Below are 20,010 nucleotides of genomic sequence, written 5' to 3' on the forward strand. Positions count from 1 at the left end.
TACGTTGAAACCATGGCCTCAGTTCTTCAACACACACTGAACAAACTTTTTGTGGGGTCCAAGGCTTATCTTGACTGAGTAAATAGGCTAAATATACTTTTTCAACAAAATCGGAAATGTTTCTTTGTTGCCTTTTATCGGTATGGTTACCACGAATGTAGCAGAAGCAATCTGGTGAGCTTATACGTCCTCTGGTAGCCACTGTCCGTTGTCCATAAAACTACTTCACAACACAAGAAAACAAGTCACCAGTTTAAAGCACTAGTAACAACAACACGTGAACAGTACAGGGTGAAGAGGTACTGTGAACTGAAGGACAATAGCAGAAGCTCACTACTTGGTGATGGCGGGGGAAGGGGCAGCGCGACAGACAGGCACTGACATGAAAATAATGCTGGTTTCTCCTAATTACTCTTTATTTTACATATATCTAGTATAAAAACAGCTAAATAACAGTTTATGGAGATCCTAAAAATCAAAATTCAGACTCACTAGAGTGCTGAAATATCGAAGAAAGCTAAAACCAGACAAGTAGTTTGTGAAATAACTGTACATGATGGAATTTTTTCACTATTTTTCCTGAAATCAGCATTGAAAACACTATAAAAATCACTTGATAAATTTAAAACATTTTTTACATCGCAGATGTGTGTAATTTATTAACAATATCTGTAATACAGGTTAAAAATTCTACTCAACATTACATAAATTAATAGAAGTATGTTACCATAAATGGAATTGTTTCTTGCTTAAAATACTTTGAAATCAGTGCAAGAAATAGCTCACACGAGGCTCACAGGTTTTCAGTTCATCCTCTTTATTCCTGTGTTATTTGAAGGAAACAGTTTCTGGAAATTAACTCTGAGCTAGAGATATAGAGCCTTTCACTGTATGACCAATTTTGCTGTACAATCTCAGTCTCCTCCTTGTACATAGCTACTTTCCTTCCAGTGTTAGGTGTGAAGTTACTGTTAGTTGGTACAGTTTAGAGAACGTTACAGTAATGTGTAGATCTCGTTCAGAACAATGTTCAGCTCTTAGTCTCACGACAACCAGCATAAAATTGGTTAAGCATAGTCTATCACCACATTACAATGAATTGTTGCCTACAACCAGATAGTTCGTTGGTGCACCTCAGTGTGCTCAAATAAGTTTACATGGCAGATTGCTGTGTCAGTGTCCAATATTTAAGTTGATTCTTGAGGATGACTGTTCAAGATGAATCTGATATTTGAGAAGGTTATAAAAACTATAGATTGTCTTCTGAACATCCTACTTTAAGCTGACAGTTTGCTACTTTGATTTCCGCACTCACCACAGTAATTTTGCAGCATTAGATCAAAGATAGCTTAAAGTGTGACAACTTTAGGGACATTGAAGGGACTTGGAGGATTTCACCATCACAGTTTAAAAACTAAAGCTTTGTGTAACAGATCAATGTCAGCAGCATACAGAATCCTCATGTGTAGTCTTGATGACTTACCTCTGATGAAATTATTGTGAGTTTTAGAATTACTTTCTTTCTTGTGGGAGACCATTTGGCAGCATATTTTGTTGAGTATGTTTATTTAGGAGGTGAAAAATTTTGTGTCCTTGTGTTGACTGATGAACTTCATCAAATGGCTGTTCCTTGTCTAAATCTACACTTTGAATAGAAGCTAGTCTGTGCTCTGATTTAAAACATTTATTTGGAAAGATTGTACTTGAATTGGAAACCATTCTTCAGCAAGTAGGACATTATCCCATAGCAAGCACATGTGTTGGTGTTCCATGTACATAAGTATGACAAATATTACATTGCTGTGGCTTGCAGTGGCTGGTATCCTCTTGATTATATGTATGTTTTGCACTTTCATACAGGTGATGAAGCTTGTCAGCAAATTACTTATAACTTGTAACAGAATCCATTAATTCTGTTCATCAATGAAGCTATTGTCATGCAAAATAATTTCAAAAGTCTCCATAATTCACTTTGGTGGTGCAGTGGAAATCTTTGTGGAGACGAATTTTAAGTAATGTTCCAGTGGTTATTTGAGGAGTTTTACTGCAAAGCGAGTTGCCTTTGTTGGAAGATGTTCCTTCAGTTAAGCACATTCTGTCAGTATGCACATTGCATATTTAATCTATATCTGACATTTTTTGACAGATGAGTGCGTTGGTTACATTCATTGTCCAAAAAAAGTCGATGGGCTGTAGTCAGGTAGGTTTTTGTTAGAGTGGGTAGATGGAACACATCATCTACAGAGAAAAAGCAAACATAAGAGAGAAATAAATGGTTCACGTTATGAATAGTGCTGTCCTCGTGGCAGTAGACTAAGTGGTCTTTACTTGAAAGAGATACACACAAAAAAGTTTCGAAAATGACTGAAAATTGTATTGAAGTCTTAAGTTGAGCTTTGGAAAATTTTATTTAGATTTTTAGAAATCATTCATGTATTTTTTTCATAAATAAATTGCTTCAGCGGATTTTTTGTGCTCTCGTGGTGAGGTTTGTTCAATCTATAACATTCAACATTCAAATAGCTGTAACTCTACATTCACTGAAAGTTGCGCAAATGGTTATGTATATCAACTTTATTTTAAACTAGAATGCAACTGCCTATACATGTAGTATAGCACTTGGTATGGGAAACAGAACGGAAAGCAAAGAAACCTAGGGTTTGAAGAAGCAGCAGCGAATATATGACCAAAATTAATAAAGTTCAAGTGAAATACATAATGCTCACAAAGTCGTCTCCTACTACTCGTGCAATCCCAGGCGGCCAGAATACAAAAGAACTTACCCAGTTTGCAGGCCTGGTAATATTAACAGGCAACCGAGATTTAAAATATTATTTCTTATCCAGATCTGACCGTGTAAGAGACCACCAATGTTCCCATTTGCATGAGGTCCCTGATTTGTTTGGATACTGGGAAATGTTGGAGAATATCACAACACTAATATGAAAGAAAGTAGGGAGTAAGAGCGAAATACTCTGAAAGAAGAACTGAGCGAAACACAATATTAAGCCGAGGGCAGCCTTCACTGCCGTTACACAATGATAAACGGATTGAGTACATATATTGAATCTTAGCTAGACAGAAAGGACCACATCCAGATTGGACCACATCCAGATCAAAGACAGAATGCTGAACCATGAGAAGCAGGTAAAGGTGACAAAGGGGCAGACTCTGGTGAATCTTAACGTATGGCTGGTGCCACTGGTTTGCAGTAGGACCGTACGATTCTCGAGCTCTCCAGGCGAACGAAAAGGCGAGTGAACTCTAAAGATATTTTTGTGTTCTATTCACAGTGATGAACAGCTAAACTGCTCTTACTGCATGTGGCGGAAATGCCTAAAGCAAGAAGTCGTGTGTGGTGAATAGGCTGAAGTTCATGGTCCGTCACAAAACTCAAGCTAGATGTGAGCAAGAAATCGCGTTATCTGTTACAAGTCACAGTGAGTGACAAGTCGCAGATATCACAATAACAACTTTACAGAATCTGGCTGCAATTTGAGTTGCAAGAAGAAGTCGTTGAAAGAGGCTGCAGAAGCTATGCTAGGAAGCCCGGAAGCTCCTCCACATCTCTCCCCGTGTGATTTCCGTGCTTTTGGACATATGAAAGAACGGCCTTTGTGGCCATAAATTTGCTTCGGACGAAGAGGTGCACGTCTGGGTACAATCGTAGTTCAGTAGGCAGTTGCAAACATTTTTTCCATGAAGGCATGGATCGTCTTGTCTCACAATAGAGTAAGTGCGTTAAGTTATGGCGATTACTTTTGAACTAATAAAAGGTTTACTTAATTTTTTCCATATGTCTCGTTTCCATTTGACTGCTTTTTATACAATTAAGTCTGAAAATTGGGTTATCCTTAGTGTTCAGCTAGAGCATTTGTTGGTTCGTTATACATTGATACAAGTGATTTTAATATATACTTACATTAATATATGGGATGTACGATTGCATTTTCTCGCAGTTAGCTGTTCTGAAAAGGCTTCCCATTTCTATATCAACAAATATCAGCGCCCTCACTGCTCAACAATAAACCCCCGTTAGACGAGTTCTAGGTATAGCAGGCCTATACGGTTGGTTTCTGAAATGCACTTTTGCTCACAAGCCAATTAAATCAGTTACCTTTGCCTTAATAGGTGTAACATGAACCTGGATAATAGCTGCAGTTCAATGTTGCATCTGCGGGACGAAATCGTAAACTTAGCGATGCATCAGTTCCGAACCCCTTTTCACACTTCGTCCAGATTGGCAGAATACTGCCTCTGATAATGTAGCGCATAGTTCAAGGTGGTCCTTGAAAACTTCCATGTGAGTAAAATTCCTTATTTTGCAGGGTGGTCAAGATCTGATGACGGTTCGTCGTGTCACGTAGGCAAAAGGTTTAGTCTAGTTGATGATAGAATTATCATTTTCGAAAATGAGGTTGATTATCATATGATGCTTGTTGGGAATACTGTTATACTTGATATTCTAGATGCTCATGCTCAGTTTGACAGATTCAGGTTACCTGTAATTAAAATACCTCCAGAATATTGCGACCAGGCAGAGCTAACTTTTTAGTTTGTGAACTTACTTTCGATATTTTAACTGCTTTCTCAGTAGATTTATAGCCTTTACAGCTTAGTAAAATAACGCTAGTGTTGAACACTTACGCATTTTTGTCATTGGAACATCCTTAGTGATATGGAGCTGTGCGTGCTTCTTGGGAGGACCGCGGTCGGTTGCTGCTGAATAACTGGCTCGAAAGCAGACAAGTTGGCGACGAAGTCGCGGCTACAAAGTTCGTGGCTTTCGCCGCCCCCTTTCAGGACGTTTCTGACCCAAAACCGGCGCAGTAGGGTAGTCGGAGACGTATCAAAGCCGTTACTTGGCCAGTCGGACTCCAGTTTCGCTTCACGCTCTCGACCGCTCCTCAGAAGTCGTTCCATAAAAATCGTAATCGCTCAACCGTGTGCGGTACCGACGAAAGAATTTCGGGCGAACATACAGACAGTCGCCTGAGGCTACAGAGGCTACACGGGAAAGATGTGGCATAGGAGATTCTGAAGCAAACAGAAGGAAGAATAAGTGGACCCTAACAACTTTAGTGTTAAATTCTTGTGGTAGATAGGTGACATGCAGTGAACAACTTAGTTACTTACGAAAAAGAAATATTAAAATTCTGCGAGATATATATTCGGTTTCCGTACAGTCATAAGAACTGGTCTCATGGAAATTTATTAGAAGCGGGAGAGAAAAGAAGTGATAACTGACAAACTAAAACATTTAGAAATGGTACGAACTGTTAAGAAATTGCGAAAGACAAAAGCTGATGATGATGATTGATGCTGATGATACACCACCTGAGGCGTTAAGTGAACCACAACATAGTAGATTACACGCATCGACTACACTTAACAATAAAGTCTGTGAAAGTGAGAAAATAATCAAATTATTTGTTAGGTGTAACAATGAATGTACTAGCAAAGATGATGACGACAAAGAGAGGCGGTAATTACGTAGTATTTGTCTTATTTCATAAATAGTAAGATTATTGCACGCACGGTTTCTAAACGTTTGACGATATCTGTTCGGATTTAGGGCGGAAAAGGCACAAGCCACGCCATTGGTCTGCCGAGAGTGATACTGAAAAGGATTTTAGAGACAAATAAGGAGTTGTGTTTGTGTTAGATGGGCAAATAGCCTTTGCCATTGGCAGCTGAGTCACATCCCAGGAGATTACAAAAGCAAACTGAAGCAGACTGGAGAGATCAAAGACTAATTTGCTGCCCATTCGTCGATTAAAACGAAAAATTATTTCTGAGGGTCGTTGAAGACACCAATAGTATTCTAATTGGAGGAGACGGAGACAAGGTTACTTCATGCCTCCAAGTTTATTCATTATATACAATACTCGGTGAAAGAGGCGTACGCATAATTTGGAAATTTTAAGGTAGGAGGCTGAACAAGAAGTCAGATGAATACTGCAGATGAGACAGCGGATGTCATAGACTAGCTGATACAGAGAGATAATATGGTATAGAAGTTATTATTGAAAAAGACAAAGGTCTGATAATACCTCGCAATAATATGCGCTTTCATATTAGAGTAGAACCAACTTTTATTTATGAGTTTAAATATCTTGTAAGCCTCGTAACATAAGACACCTATTGTACCATTGAAATACTTTGTCAAATTTCCTTCGCCAGACATTCACAGAAAAGAAAATTTTGCCGACTAATAAGTTTATTTTCAAAATGAAGGAGAAAAGTTAATGTTTCATTTTGAGTATGGGACTGTATGGACCAGAATCCGGGGCCCTAAGTGAAATCGACAACCAATGTTTAACGTGTTTTGAAGTGTGATGTTGGAGAATGATATAAAAGCTATAACAACCTACGGAGAAATGCTAAGGTAGTGAAGGAAATGTATTGCGGCGAACAACTATCACAGAAATTTTGGTTGGTTGTACAGTATTTTCCACTTAAGTATCTTCTACATAGTGTATACACTGAAGAGCCTAAGAAACTGGTACACCTGCCTATTATCGAGTAGGACCCCGCTAGCGCTCAGAAGTGGTGCAACACGACATGGCGTGGACTCGACTACTGTCTGAAGTAGTGCTGGAGTGAATTGATGGCATGAATCCTGCAGGGTTGTCCATAAATCCGTAAGAGTACGAGGGGTTGGAGATATCTTCTAAACAGCACGTTGCAACGCATCCCAGATAACGCTCAATAGTGTTCATGCCTGGGGAGTTTGGTGGCCATGGGAAGTGTTTAAACTCAGAAGAGTATTCCTGGAGCCACTCCGTTGCAATTCTGGGCGTGTGGGGTCTCGCGTTGTCCTTCTGGAATTGCCCTAGTCCGTCGGGATGCACACTGGACATGAATGGATGCAGGTGATCAGACAAGATGATTACGTACGTGTCACGTGTCAGTCGTATCTAGATGTGTCAGGGGTCTCGTATCACTCCAAATGCACACGCCTCGCACCATTACAGAACCACCACCAGCTTGAACAGTCCCCTGCTGACATTCAGGTTCCATGGATTCACGAGGTTGTCTCCATACCCGTACCCTTCCGCTGGATACAACATGAAACGAGACTCGGCCGACCAGGCAACATGTTTCCAGTCATAAAGAGTACAATGCCGGTGTTGACGGGCCCGGGAGAGGCGTACAACTTTGTTGGAAGGGTATACGAGTGGGCCTTCGGCTCCGAAAGCCTATGTAGATGATGTTTCGTTGAATGGTTCGCACGCTCGCTCTTGTTGACGGCCCAGCATTGAAATCTGCAGCAATTTGCGGAAGGGTTGCAACTTCTGTCTCGTTGAACGATTCTCTTCAGTCGTCGTCGGTCCCGTTCTTGCAGGATCTTTTTCCGTCCGCAGCAGTGTCGGAGATTTGATGTTTTACCGGATTACTGATATTCACGATACACTCATGAAATGGTCGTACGGGAAAATCCCCACTTTATCGCTACCTTGGAGATGCTGTGTCCCATCGGTAGTGCGCCGACTATAACACCACGTTCAACTCAATTAGATATTGTTAACCTGCCATTATAGCAGCAGTGTCCGACCTAACTACGCCATACACTTGTCTTATATAGACGTTGCCGACCGCAGCACCGTATTCTTTCTGTTTTCATCTATCCGTATTTGAATACGCATCGCCATACCATTTATTTTTGGCCCTTCAGTATAGAAGGTTAAAGTGGAATTGGAAGAAGATGAGCACAGGTGTTCAGTAAAGACCAGTAAATAGTATTATTGACAATTGAAGAATGAATTTGAAGATCAAGGTAAACGGAAAAGAAGATTCATAGTCGAAACTAGCGGAAGAAGGGACGAATTCTCTTCACTGTCCACGGGTTTTTGAGCATCAGAACGCTGTTGGTGAAGTATCGCCCATGGCACGGGCGGTAATATGTGCAGACGGCGTAAAATTCAAATCGTGTAATTTCCGTCAAACCTTCAGTGTATGTTCACAAGAACAAACTGCCGTGTACTTCTTGACTGTGGAGCTCGTTGCGTTTTAACTACACGACTAGAGTGCTAATTGGAAATGATTATTTGAGATTACGGGTGCATTAATTTAATGTCCAAGGTTTTTTAGATAGTTCTAAAATATACTGACTTTTTCGTAAACTGCAACTTGCGGTTGTGTGATTGATACAGTAAACTAGGTAATATGTTTGGAAGAGAATAGCAGACGCGGGAAAAGGTAGCGTAGCCAATTTGGATTGTCTCGAATGTTCGTTTGCCATTGACAGCTCAAAAGTTCCTAACTTTTGTTTTTCTTTCACACAGAATTGCACGGCAGCATTTCGTGGTATTTTCATCGAGTCTTTGATCACAAACAAATCAGTGTGCATCTTCACTATCTTTTGTACACATTTTTTCTTGTGTCTACTTTTCAGTATTACGTATTCGTTGCTGTAAAGCATTTGAAACATCCAGTCTCTCTCTTCTCTTCGTTGAGGCGCCATTACAGCATCTTACTGTGTACATAGCCTACTACTATTTTGTGTTCTTACGCTAGCAAAAACATTCACCACACTAGCACCAAGTGTTGAAAATGGTATAATTGTAATGTGGGCGTAATGGTCAGCTCTCATGCGTGAACCTGCCTATTTTAGTCGCCGAGATTTTATTAAAAAAGGTATGCTCTTGATCTCGTTTGTTCTACAGCACGGAAGCAGATTTTGGACCGAAGAAATGAGACAATGACTCATCTTATTTTCCTGACGTTCTTCCAGTCAGGAAAGCATTGATCATACTGGTAGATATTTTATCGAGTGCTTTGGGAGCTGGTGTATGTTGATTATTTCCTAATTAATTGAGGTTTACATATGAAAAATAACTTGATCGTGATAACTCACAAACTATGACGGTCGAGGCCCCCACCATAAGAAAAAACACACACACACACACACACACACACACACACACACTCTCTCTCTCTCTCTCTCTCTCTCTCTCTCGTTTTGAAAAGAGGGCGGATGAGCGAATGCGGGTGCAGGGATCCTCTTGTCCTACAGCTGGAAAACCACATCTAAATGTGGATTAGCCTATGTCGTCTGGAGTTTCCCTTGTTTTTGGCATTTTGAACTGCATTACAGTAGTAATGACTTCGAGATTACAGCCGTGACTCAATATGTTTTTCGGTGGAGGAAGTGATTTTCTAAATTTTCAAGTTGCGTATAAGCGAGCGAGGGAGTGAGAGAGATTGATTTCCTGCATGCTGCTAGAGTTTGCTGTTTTAAATGATGATCAAGGATTACACGAGCATCTTGGTTTTTTTTTTTTTTTTTTTTTTTTTTTTTTTTTTTTTTTTTTTAGCTTATTGTATGTCGTCAGGGCGTGTAAGAGAAACTATTTCACAAAAATACTCTTGCTCAGCTTTCGGTGTGGTATAAGGAACGCCACTGACATCTTAGGCTTCTGTTTAAGTCCCAGGCTATGTGCCCATCGGTTTACTGAACATAGGTCTTACTCATACCTAATATCGGAGAATTAGTGTTCTCGGGACTGGCGCTTAAAAGCAGCTGGATATTGACAGCATTTAAATGTTGGTTACAAGAATGTAGCATATGAAATAACATGTATATATCGTTTAAAATTTATCGATTCATAGTGATAACCGTGTATTGGAACTGTTTGGATATGAGACACTACCGCGCATTGCAAGCAATGCGGTAGTCGTCCGCGATTACATCAAGAGCGTAGCCTGCAACAGCTGGCAAGAATTACAGAATTTTGTGAGCCAGGGAGTTCTTGGACGTAGGAACTAACTGGAATGAATCCAGTAGTGCATTTTTGGGGCTCTTTCTCTGCCTGTGAATATTGGGGTGCCGTGGCCAGGTAATGAAATGGGGCTCACCGTTAAAGATTTAATGTCGCAGCAGCTTGCTTTACTTGTTGAGATGAAGGAAACGCTCTTTGTAATTCCAGGCACTATCTCACGACTTTGATCATACCATTCTAGAATATTTTATCAAAGATTTCGCAACTTACAGCTATTAAATTTTTTGTTGTTTAATGTGGGACGACGTGACAGTCGGATGCTTCTTCCAGCATTATGCGCTCATTGACGACCTGTGGTTTCCAATGAGAGCTGTAAGAAATTGAGGCCCCGATAGTGGTGGACGTCGGGATGTGGTGACACTGGTGGTGTGCGTGCCGCATGCCGGCCTGTTCTCACACGCTCGCTGTGCACGCGAGGAACGCGGCAGCGCATATCTCGGGGCGGGCAGGGCGCGGGCCCACCAGCCCCGGTCTCTTTCCCAGGCAACCACTGAACGCAATCTGCATACATGTACGATCGTCGTACGTACGGAGGGCTAGATTGTTAAGAGTTTTAAAACTTTTTATTAATAGTATTTAAAACACACATATTCTTCTCCAATTCTGGCTTGGCCGGAAGTTATGCTATTTAGCGTCCTACTTGTAGCTGAATTAATGCATTCTGGACCCTATTCCGAGGTTCCATACACAAGTATTTAAAACAGAAATATATTTGCCATAATTTATAATCGTATTTGTAAATGGAAAAGACACAATACCTTCTAACCTGTGCCGGAGCACTCGATGAGTCAGTGTAGTACAATCTCTCTCTCTCTCTCTGCGAAAAATAAAATGTGCATCCTGTCTCACCCTTTATTTCGAAGATTGTTGCCGATAGTATTGGGGAGCTGTTAGGAGAGCATGATTGAAATGAATTAGAAGCCGAGTAAATACATACAGAATATGTCGACACAGTTACTGTGGAAAGTCAAGAAAGACAAAATAATATTGTGATAATGTAATTCAGTGTTATACTCAAACCCGGAATTTCTGTGCAAAAACAAATGTCAATATATGCACTAAAAATTGGTAAAAATATGCATAAACGATATGCAAAATAAAAATGATCCAGTCAACAAATGTTACGATTAACAAATATTGTCATCAGTTCATCATAATTTAATTATTTTTAAACAGTTACTGTAGAAGAGTAGTACACTTCTCAATCTAAATCTTAGAGAAATGAAATAAAAAAATGTTAGAAATGCACCGTATTGTCCAATGCAGCCGTTGCAATAGACGAGAAATATCGTCCTGATGTTTTCTGCAGTGAAACGCTATTCGTCTGTCACTAAAAGAGGTTTTGTGAAGTAAAAACGACATCTACGTCACGAGATGTCACCTGTACGCGAGTGAAACTCCAAATCGCTTTTTTTTTTTTTTTTTTTTTCTCCCTGAGTTCCTCTTTCACTTCGCACGTTTCCCCGGCCAGATGTTTCGCAATATCACAAACCGTTTTATAGCTTGTATTTTTACCAAGAACTGCATTCAGCGAATCGAAAGTAATTTTTGCATCTCCTTGTGTTTCCACGGACAGTTTCTGCAACACCCGATTCACCAGTGACAATTATCGTTGCAGTGACTTATTCCCAGCCTGCAGTTTCTTTATGATTTCTGGTAGGATTGAAAATGACGATGGATGTACTGCAATTTATGTACTGCAGTTTTATCACTTGAGTTGAAACATTTTCGAACTATATGTGTAGAAGCTGCGTCCTCCAGACTAAACTATGTACTGTCTTTTTCTTTTTTTTTCATATCATTGAAATGTTCAGCAGAACACCATACGGCCTCCAACCACGGACCCCATCGTGTTAAACCAGGCTGAGGATGGATTGCTAACTTTGGAGTCAGTTCTCTGATAACTGAAATTCTAGCGGTTGCTTTAATGTAAATTTTCTTGATATTCGAAACGAGACGGTAAACTTCCGGATAGCTCACCATATCTGCTTCGCTGTGTAGTCCATTGAATTTTTGCAGTTGTTGGATGATTTTACCCTTTCATACCGGCTACTGCACTACATACACACTGATCTGCAACGTCTGTGGTCTCGTCTATTAAAATCCAAACGTTTTCACGTTTTAACGATTCCCGGAAATGAAACACTCGGGCAAACACGTTTTACGAAGGGTAGATTGGTCCGACATTATTTTATTAGTATATTTTTCTAAGACAATATTAAGATAAATATAATTTATGTTCTACAGATGAGTGTTTGCGCTTACAAATGCTGAATATAATTCCTTGGCGGATGAGTCGCGTGAACCTGTACTTATAAATTGTTGACGTAAAGCAGATTTCCTGGCTATATTTTGTTCGTGCTTCATAGTGTTGTACTACTTGGAACATTTTGTCAAAAGGAATACTTAGTTTACATTATAAACAAAATAACACTTGCCCATTCACAGTGAAATTATCACTCCCGAGACCCAAAAAGGAAAATATGACATCAATAGTAAATTTTAGTAAATATATGTGCAATATCTATTCCCCAAAACATACAATTGTATACCGTATACTAGAGCACCAGTGATCTCATAAAGATGAGAACAGTAAAGAGTACTTCTAATGCATACATTTAGAATATTCAAAAACTCGGCAAATTTTGCATAAAATCCAGGTTATAATATTCACTTCTACAACTGTATATTTTTATTGGAAATACAAAGGGAACTGGAACTAGTGGAAAGGTATGCAGATTGTGTGACTCCTCTAGGCGAAGGAATACATAAAAATGATAAAATGGAGCGCAGTGCTGCTTAAGATGATATAATACTCTCGCAACGAATAACAAAATAGTTTTTAGATTCCACGACAAATGGTTGTAGGTACACTTATTATTGATCACGTGCATTAGCTTACTTCAAACTGAACCTGAATTGATGCGTCTGCTGTGTTTAGTTGTGCAGTTTTTCAAGGGGTGATTGGAGGAGAAGGAGGGGGGGGGGGGGGGGAGGAGTAGAAGTGACCTCCACTGCCCTGCTAACAACACCCTTGTACAATGTGGGCTCCATAATACGACGAATCTGATCATAAATTAAAATCTTCGCATTTGATTTGTATTCAACTGATACCATGGAACTATTTTGTCAAGATGGAAGGTATTTATTCCTTGAGGTTAATTACTCAGTCAAAGCATGTAGCGTCCCCCCCCCCCCCCCCCCTCCCCTGCGGGCCCGGGGATTAGAATAGCCCGAGGTATTCCTGCCTGTCGTAAGAGGCAACTAAAAGGAGTGTCAAACGTTTCGGCTTTCATGTGATGGTCCCCTGTAGGGTTTTACCTCCACTTTTCAAAATTTTCCCGAAGACCGAGCCAATTGGGGAAGGGCGCCTTACATGGTGCATCGTGTCCATCATGTGCTGAGACCTATAGCATCCTTCATCGACATGGATCTGCACTTCTGCTAATTGTCCAACTGTTGGGCGAGGTCACCCTCCTGGGTGCGTATTTTTTCACCAACTGTGCAGTGTCGTTTTCTACGCTGACGATGATAATGGACTTGTTTGCTTGGTTGTACCTGATACCCAGCACAGTAGCAAGTCCGTTGGCCCCTGACCACACAGGGATCGCTCTGCTGATGTCTGCGTTGTTAACACCCCATGTATGCCGAGGAGTAGATGGCCGTCACCCTGGGGCATCGGGACTCCGTGCAATGGCCATCCTGACAGGTGGCCTTTGCTGCGGGTGCGCGGCGCCCGTGGGGAGGGCCCCAGGTCGGAGTGGGTGGTATCAGGGCGGATGACACTCGATGAAGCGTAGTACATCTTCTCTTGCTGGTGATCAATCACCAGCAGTATCTAAGCGTTCAAAGGCTCAATTTAACTCACAAAAGTACGTATTCAAATCGTTCTCCTCCCTGGACACTACATGGGAGGAACGTCAGCCTAAGGATGGCAGTGGGTCTTATTCGCCCCGGTACCTTCTGTGTTGCAGAGCTGATGGGGGAAGCCTCAGTTTTTTGTTGAGCATTTAGAGGACAAGTTTGGAGAGGTGGAGGGCTTGTCCAAAATGAGATCTGGGTCAGTCTTGAACAAAACAACATCCTGTGCCCAATCACGGACTTCACTCGCGAGTCACAAGCTGTGGAATGTAAAGCCCTATGTGCCTTCCCCAATGCGGTGCTTTAAATGCCGGAAGTTCGGCCATATGTCTTCCCACTGTACTTCCAGCGTCACGTGTCGAGACTGCGGACGCCCATCACATCCCAATACTCATGTGCCCCGCCTCCTATCTGTGTCAACTGCGGAGAGCACCATTCACTTGTTAGCCTTACTGCAGGATTCTCCAGAAAGAAAGGAAAATCATGGTTACAAGACCCTGAAGCGACTGATCTACACTGAGGCTAAGAGGAAATTTGAACGCCTACATCCTGTATGTATGACATCGTCTTACACTGGCGCTACAACAGTTCTAGCCCTATCAGCTCCGTCAACCCCAGTCACCTCTCAGAGCCACAAGACTACACCTGTCCCCTTGATGGTGGTGGTGGGGGGGGGTACCTCCCTGTTGCTTCTGCACCACCTACTTCGGGAGCAACACCCCCCCCCCCCCACCCCCACCCCCGCCCCCACCCCAACCGTCGGGAAGCGTAAGTCTTCCTTGGCTCTGCTCTGCGTCTGTGGATGAGGTTGAGATTCTGGCGTCTGCTGAGGACCTAGATCTCGCCAGACCCTCAGAGACAATGGATATAGACTGCTCAGGAAATAAGTCGGTGGCAGCAGGTGACCCTGAAGCGTAAACTGCCTCATTGAATGCTCCATGCCTTCCCAGTCACACGATGACGTCATCCTCCAGTGGAAATTTGGCGGTTTTTTCCACCGCCTGGCTGAGCTACGGCATCTGTTCAACAAGTGTTCCCGGTGTTGACATAAATGGCGTGTTATCTACCGACGCAAACGCGATTGCAGAGCACTTTCCTGAGCGCTATGCCCGAGCCTGTGCGTCGATCACCCCCCAGCCTTTCGCCCTGTCAAACGGCGGATGAAAGGGAAAGTCCTCTAGTACAGTACACGCCGCAGTGAATCCTATAACGCCCCATTTACAGAGTGGGAGCTCCTCAATGCCCTTGCACATTGTCCTGACATGGCCCCTGGGCCGGACATGGCCCCTGGGCCAGATCGGATCCACAGTCAGATGATTAAACATCTCTCATCTGACTACAGGCGACATCTCGTCATCTTCAACCAGATCTGGTGCGATGGCGTCTTTCCATCGCAGTGGCGGGAGAGCACCATCATTGCGGGCTCAAACCTGGTAAAAACACGTTTGATGTGAATAGCTATCGGCCCATCAGTCTCACCAACGTTGTTTGTAAGCTGCTGGAACATATGGTGTGTTGGCAGTTGGTTGGGGTCCTGGAGTCACTTGGCCTACTGGTTCCATGTCAGGGCGGCTTCCGCCAGGGTCGCTCACCTCTGATAATGTTGTGTCCCTTGAGTCTGCCATCTGAACAGTCTTTTCCAGACGCCAACACCTTGTTGCCGTCTCTTTTGATTTACGAAAAGTGTATGTACGATCTGGTGACATCATATCCCTGCCACATTATACCAATGGGGTCTCCAATGCCCGCTCCCGTTTTGTATCCAAAATTTCCTGTCGCTTCGTATTTTCTGTGTCAAAGTTGGTGCCTCCCATAGTTCCCCATATCCAGGAGAATGGGGTCCCGCAGGGCTCTGTATTGAGTGTATATTTTTAGTGGCCATTAATGGTCTAGCAGCAGCTGTAGGACCGTCCGTCTCACCTCTGTATGCAGACAACTTTTGCGTTTCGTACTGCTCCACCAGTACTGGTGTTGCTGAGCGGCGCCTACAGGGAGCCATCCACAAAGCGCAGTCATGGGCTCTAGCCGACGGTTTCCAGTTTTCGGCCGCAAAGTCGTGTGTTATGCTCTTCTGTCGGCGTCGTACCGTTCATCCGAAACCAGAACTTCACCTTAATGACGATCCGCTCACTGTAGTGGAGATATACCGATTCTTAGGACTGGTTTTCGACGCCCAATTGACTTGGCTTCCTCACCTTCGTCAGCTTAAGCGGAAGTGCTGGCAGTACCTCAATGCCCTCCGCTGCCTGAGCAACACCAACTGGGGTGCAGATCGCTCTACGCTGCTGCAGCTCTATAGAGTCCTTGTTCAATCCCACCTTGACTATGGGAGTGTGGTTTATGGTTCGTCGGCGCCCTCGGTGTTGCGTTTACTCGACCCAGTGCACCACTGTGGCGTTCGCTTAGCGACAGGAGCTTTTAGGAAGAGTCCGGTAACCAGCGTCCTTTTTGAGACGGGAGTCCCTCCATTGCAGGTTAGGCGTGCTCAAGTGCTGGCCAGTTACGTTGCACACGTTCGTAGTACTCCTGCGCATCCGAATTACCGTCTCCTTCTCCCAGCCACGGTGGTTCATCTCGCGCATTAGCGGCCCAGGTCAGGGCTTACAATTGCAGTTCGTGTCCGATCCCTTCTTTCCGAACTGGAGTCCTTGCCTTTACCACCTATACTTCAGGTCCATTTACGTACACCTGGACCTTTACATGGCCCTAAGGACTCTTAACCCCACGGCTCTCTGCTGCCACTTCCTCTCGATTGTTGACATGTACCAAGGCCATGAAGTGGTTTACACCGACGGCTCGATGGCTGATGATCACGCCGGCTTCGCTTACTTCCATGAAGGACATATTGAACAGCATTCCTTGCCCAATGGCTGCAGTGTTTTCACTGCCGAGCTGGTGGCTATATCTCCTGCTAGAGCACATCTGTTTATGCCCTGGGGAGTCGTTTCTTCTGTTTACTGACTCCTTTAGCAGCCTAGAAGCTACCGATCAGTACTACCCTTGTCATCCTTTGGTGCCGCCCAGTTGTTCATTAGTGTTTGTCTGGACCCCAAGTCACGTCGGAATCCCAGGCAACGAACTTGCCGACAGGCCACGCTGAAACCGCTTATGGAGATCTGCGTCTGTGCAACTGACCTGCGTTCAGTACTACGCCGCAAGGTTTTGCGGCTTTGGAGACGGAATGGCATAACCTCAGTACGCACAACAAACTGCGTGCCATTAAGGAGACTACGAATGTGTGGAAGACCTCCACGCGGCCCTCTCGCAGGGACTGTGGTTCTCTGTCGGCTCCGCATTGTACACGCTGGGTGACACACAGCTACCTCCTGCGCCGTGATGACCCACCTCAGTCTCGGTGCGGCGCCCGGTTGACAGTGGCCCATATCTTGGTGAGCTGTCCTTCTTTGGCTGCCCTGCGACGGACACTTCAGTTACCGGACTCGTTGACAGTAATTTTAGCTGACATCTTTTCATCGGCTAATTTAGTTTTACGTTTTATACATGACAGTGGGTTTTATCATTCTATATAAGTTTTCGCGCATGTCCTTTGTCCCTTTGTGTTCTCCACTCTAATGCTTTTAGGCTGGGTGTTTTAATGTGTCGCAGAGTGGCTGGCTTTTCTTTTTTATCCTCGTTGTCGGCCAGCCGCGGTCATCGTTCTTCGGGTTCTTCCATTCTCCTGTTATTGTTCTGTACGTCTCCTTTCTTTCCTTCTTTCCCTTGTGCAATTATTTTACCGGGAACAAGGGACCTATGAACTCGCCTCCTTTAAACCAACCAAACATGTAGCGTGTGTTGCTGAAACCTCTTGCAACATCTCGCATTCTGCAGGTCATCGTGATTAGTTTACAGGCAGAACCTCAGAAAACCCAGACGTATAGGACTTAGAAAAGCTTCGGCTTAAAGGGTTCTAGATTGCTTTTCACTGGTGTAGTTGTTCGAATTTGGAGAGCTCTCTAGCTTCTGAAGTAGCCGTATTTTATAAGCGTGTTAAAATGGAATCGGATGGTGAAAATGGAAGCAATAGCAGAGATTCCTGGGATGAGACGAGATGAATAGTTACAGTGAATGTGTCTGTACGGACAGGGAAAGTGATAGCGAGGCACATGAAGCGAACTGTGAGGTAGTCCAAGAAAGTGGATGTCATGAAGAAATACAGGAAACTGTAGTTCTTGCAGAAGTAGAAGAAAGCGGAAGTGAAAGAAATGACGATGAGGAACATGATTTCACCCAAAAAAGTGATCAACAACAAGGCAGAGAATCTTTCCGTATTCATCTTCATCTACATCTAAGTGATTACTCTGCTATTCACAATAAAGGGCCTGGGCAGAGGGTTCAATGAACCACCTTCATGCTGTCTCTCTACCGTTCCACTCCCGAGCGGCACGCGAGAAAAACGAGCACTTAAATTTTTCTGTGCGAGCCCTGATTTGTCTTATTTTATCGTGATGATGATTTCTCCCTATGTAGGTGGGTGCCAACAGAATGTTTTCGCAATCGGAGGAGAAAACTGGTGATTGAAATTTCATGAGAAGATCCCGTTGCAACGAAAATCGCCTTCGTTTTAATGCTTGCCACTCCAATTCACGTTTCATGTCTGTGACACTATCTCCACTATTTCGCTATAATACAAAACTAGCTGCCCTTCTTTGTACTTTTTTGATGTCATCCGTCAGTCCCACCTGATGCGGATTACACACCGCACAGCAATACTCCAGAATAGGTCGGACAAGCGTAGTGCAAGCAGACTCTTTGGTAGATCTGTTGCACGTTCTAAGTGTTCTGCCAATAAATCGCAGTCTTTGGTTTGCTTCGCTCATATTATTATCTATGTGATTCTTCCAATTAAGGTTATTTGTAATTGTAATCCCTAAGTATTTATTTGAATTTACAGCCCTCAGATTTGTGTGACTTATGGCGTAATCAAAATTTGGCTGATTTCTTTAGTACTCACGTGAATAACTTCACAATTTTCTTTATTCAGGGTCAATTGCCGCTTTTCGCACCATACAGATATTTTACCTAAATCATTTTGCAAGTCGTTTTGATCATCTGATGACTTTACAAGACGGTAAATGGCAGCATAATCTGTAAAGAATCTAAGACGGCTACTCGGATTGTCTCCTATGTCGTTAATATAGATCAGGAACAATAGAGGGCCTATAACACTTCCTGGGGAACGCCAGATATTACTTCTGTTTTACTTTATGACTTTCCGTGTATTACTACAAACTGTGACCTTTCTGACAGGAAATCGTGAATCCAGTCGCACAACTGAGGCGATACTACTCCGTAGGTACACAGTTTGGTTAGAAGACTCTTGTGAGGAACGGGGTCGAATCCATGACGTCATGAGAATTTGATATCGTGGATGAATTTGACCATAATGAAGAATAGGAAGATGATGTTTCAGATGTATCTGTTGAAGAAATAGAAGTTATGTCAGAGGAAGGTCTGCTGGAAGAATTCAAGAAGAAAAAAAAAATTAGTGGGGAGAATTGAGGAAATGGGAAAGTGGTGAAGGTGAACTGACATTCAGAAACGAAATAGAGGTGTTCTAGGGGAACTGGACCACATTCATTTTGAGATGCTGCTGATGGTTGGGTTCAGATGAATGACAATAGTGATACCCTGTTTTCATGCATAAACAAACATGTGTAAATACATTTGTCAAACCTTCCTTTGATCGGAAGCGCAATGAGATTACAACGAATGGTATACCATGCCTGCAGTATCGCTGGGCTCTGGAAAGCAAAGGATGCAACTACGTAAACACCTTCAGAAAATCAGTCAGAGAAATCTGATGGGACAGAGCCGAGAAATAAGAATGCATAAAATGCAGTATTTCCAAATGCTTCCATTAAAGTACTCCGAGAGAACAAGGAGAGACAGTTACCAAGACCCCACATAAGACAGAGAATACTGTCAGAAGATTTTCCATTTCAAAGATGTGAAGTTCTCAGGTTTAAGTCCTGGACAGAAAGAGTGTAACAGACTGTACAAGAAAAGCAAAATTTGCAGCTACAGTTACCGGCTTTACCAGAAACAACAAAGCACATTAAATTTTCTGTTGATAATTCTTGCTGTTGAGAAAATGGTCATACTAGCAAAAGGTGAATTATGAATCCAAAAGGGAAGAGTTCTGCACGCGTTGAAGAAACGTTTAAGGAGATAAAAGAATTCACCTGCATCCTGATCGGCTACCGTTTCAATAAATAACAAGCGGTGTGGTATTGGATTTGGAATAAACAAGAAACAAGCAAAGCAAAATCAAAAGCTGCGAAAGCAACCCTGGAAATTTTAATTCCCTAAATGAGAGAACAAAATTTTCACGTGAAAGAGAGAGGGCAAAATCTGAACAAGG

At 42.8% G+C, this 20,010-nt stretch overlaps 1 protein-coding gene across 8 annotated transcripts in view; it reads left to right on the top strand.

Annotated features, from left to right (window-relative positions):
* Positions 1–20,010, top strand: part of LOC124709976 (ran-binding protein 3) — a 313,168-nt gene that overhangs the window by 80,248 nt on the left and 212,910 nt on the right. The gene's annotated exons all lie outside the window — the stretch shown is intronic.

Source organism: Schistocerca piceifrons, chromosome 1 (genome assembly GCF_021461385.2).
Source record: "Schistocerca piceifrons isolate TAMUIC-IGC-003096 chromosome 1, iqSchPice1.1, whole genome shotgun sequence".
Classification (NCBI taxonomy): Eukaryota; Metazoa; Arthropoda; class Insecta; order Orthoptera; family Acrididae; genus Schistocerca; species Schistocerca piceifrons.